Below are 3214 nucleotides of genomic sequence, written 5' to 3'. Positions count from 1 at the left end.
ATGTTTATGGGCACTGGCATTGATTGCAACGCAGGCACTACCTGACCTCCGAAACCTGTTAAAAAAATTGGCTTGCCATTAGGGTCAGCTGTCAATGTCACATTTGTCAAACTGACAGCTGCTCCTGTATTCAGAAGTATATCAGCGTGATGGCCCCCTACCACTCCCTGGATATGTGGTCTATTGCCCTTGTCCCTCTCAAGTTGACATACTGGGGACAAGGGTGTGGCCTGTAATCCCTATAGTTTCACATAAGGATTGGATAGGGGTGGGGTCTTGTATTCCTCTGGAATTTCAGCAATTTTACTTTTAACCCTCTCTAGCTCTTTTAGGAGTGGACCATATAGGGTAACATCAGGAGTTTGGACTTTTTCCCGATGCACCCTGTCTGGTCCAGGCCTCTTCTGATCTTTACTGTCAGAAAAACTTCTGTTACCCCCTACTCTCCTGTTCATTTTACAGTCTCTCATGAAATGTCCCATATGCCCACATTTATAACATTTGCCAGTGGATCTGACTCTTCCTTCACTCTTAGTTACCTCTGCAATTTTCCTTTGCACTTTACTGTCCTGATTTGTCTCCTGAATCCAGTCCTTTATTATGTTCAGAAATGTCTGGTATGAATTAACATTTCTGAGTGCAATCTTTGTGTGATAATCCACAAAGGTACACTTGTTAGCCATCGAGTAAAGAAAACTACCGTCGTCAGGAGACATATCTGGGCAACTTAATGTGGATTTGTACAGTGACAAGTACTCACTGCAAAATAACACAGGGTCTTCACCTTTTTTAAATCTGGCATTTTCTAGCGCATTGGTTCCTCTAGCATCTCTCCCTTCCATCACTCTCTGTAACTCTCCCATTCTGTCTGCTGCATTTCCCCAATTGGAATTAAGTTCTGCCAACAAACCAGTATGAGTCCCCACAGGAGGCAGTAATTTCTCACGCAGCTGTGAAGGGAGCCATGCACGCAGTAGCGCACAGGCGTCTGTTTCCCAAATTATATTTAGTGACTACAGCTTCCAGCTTATTGGAGAGGCTGACAGGTGAGGCTGAAGTGTCAAACTTCCCCAATATCTGGCACAGGTTTGTGCGATCTTGTATAGAGAGTGTTGTGGAGTGCACATTATGATTTGCATGACCTTGCCCTTGAGCATTTCTGTGTTGGTGATCAATCCTGTCTGGGATAGGAGTAAAGAGTGTGGAATTTTGATTCAATGAAAGCTCAGGAGGAGATTGAGATTCGTCTGCAGTACAAATCGGATGCTCCTCTCTGCCTCTTTGCTCCTTTCCCAGGGATTTGTAATCTGAGCTGCTACCATGGTTGCATGCATTGTTACCTTGTGCTTTTAACAAATGTAGACAAATGGCCTCGATTCATCAACACTTAGCAAATTTGTTAACAACAGTTTGGTAAAATACAGAATTTGTTAACTTCATTTCAGGATTCATCAAAGGTATCTACAGCTGTTAGCGAACATTCGTTAACGATTCGGTAACGATTCGCTAAAACGGAAGAAAGTGCAATCCATGAAAATGAAAGTGGGCGTGGTTTAGCGTTACATTTAGGATTAGTTATCTCCTTCACTGCTCTGTCGTTATTCCTGTCAGATCATTGCTGACAGAGAAGATGGAGCCATTTGAAGTGGTTATGTATCAGCTGAGAGTGATTCAAAGGCGCAGAAGGGCAAGAATAAGGTCTGCAACCATATACATTTGTAAGAGAATGGATTTATTTGCTATAACACGACATCTGCAGTTCTCTTGAATCATCTTGTAATAGAACACAGGCAGTGCCAGGGTTAACTAATTTTGCTAGCTGCGTTATAATTTTTTAGAAAAGGCTCCTATCAAATTGTGGGATTGTCCCAACCACTTCCAGAATCCTGGTCCAGGTGTTAAGCCCTATTCAGAATGTTGCTACGTAGTGCTCAAAGGACTGCCTTTTACCCACAATTCCATGGGAATCTTATGGCCTTGTGTTAAATTACCGCTGTAAAATGGAAATATCGACACGTTACCGAATGTTTACCGAATTGTTATCGAATGCCGAAAAACCTTGATGAATACAACTAGAAATCGCTAAACTTCGAATTCGGTAATTTAACAAACTGGAAAAAGTTATCTCAAAGACAATGATGAATCGAGGCCATTATTGTTCCTTTTGAGCCAGCTGCTCTGTAAGCATTTGAATAACACAATCTTTTTGTGACTCTTTTGCTTCCAAAGATGCAATATGTAATTCCCTGAGTTTACATCTAGTTTCACAATCATTTAAACTTTCTTGTAAATCACAATTCTCTTCACCAAGTTTATCAACTTCCTCTTTCAATTCCTCACATTCACAAGCATTAGTCTTAATATCCATGGCCAAACAATCTTGCGTAATGTTATCAAGCTCCTTTCTTAGCTGAGCTTTTTCAGTGTAAAATTGCAATTCTTTTTGTAAAGCGATCTCTTTCATCTTAATTAACATATCAATGAGATTGGCCATTCTCTGTTTTCTATTTTTTTTAGAAGACACTTTAGTTTGTAATTTTTCATTCTGCATGTCACACTGCTTTTCTAAATCACCAAACTGATGAGTCAAAGCCTCATCCATACACAAATGATAAGAAGCAGAGGAATATTTCTTAAGAAAATCTGTTACAGCTTCCATGTTTACAATTTCCAAGTTACTGAGATAAAACTTCAACAAAACAGTACTTCCCTATGGTCTCACTAACAGAATTTTAGACCACTTAACACCACAATGACAACAATATTTTCAAAGTGAGGCAGGCACACCATCCGTTTCTCGGGGTGCTTGGTGAGCTGGCATAGGCAGTGCCACACTCGACTGGCACCACTTTGATGCTTAGTTGGTGGTAACATTTAGGTTATTATGTGCGGGACAACATATGACGATTTATTGTAAACAGTAAGAGAGATGGGGGCGAGGCTGAGGTCTATTGACACGCTCGCTTCAGTCTCTCTAAGTGGACATTTGAATGATGGAGGGGCGGGGTCAGGATACGCTGGCACGTCCGTCTCCATGACTACACAATGCGGAAGACGCTTGTGTTGTCTCCAGCACGTGACGCATGCGACGTGGAAGCCGCATACGCGTCATCGTGCATTGACATGTGTATTAGCCAATTAGAGTGTGAGATGTGCGGAGGCTACGCCCACAGGCGGCATCGGCGGGGAGTGCTCCGCCGGATGAAGCTGACTG

The 3214-nt window shown here is 42.1% G+C and overlaps 1 pseudogene; it reads right to left on the bottom strand.

Annotated features, from left to right (window-relative positions):
* Positions 1–239: 239 nt before the first annotated feature.
* LOC137526128 (posterior protein-like) lies at positions 240–2659 on the bottom strand (annotated as a pseudogene).
* Between the last annotated feature and the right edge of the window lie 555 nt (positions 2660–3214).

The sequence above is a fragment of the Hyperolius riggenbachi genome, chromosome 7 (assembly GCF_040937935.1).
Source record: "Hyperolius riggenbachi isolate aHypRig1 chromosome 7, aHypRig1.pri, whole genome shotgun sequence".
Taxonomy (NCBI): Eukaryota; Metazoa; Chordata; class Amphibia; order Anura; family Hyperoliidae; genus Hyperolius; species Hyperolius riggenbachi.
Note: the sequence above shows the minus strand (reverse complement) of the source record. Positions and strands in the feature narration are given on the sequence as shown.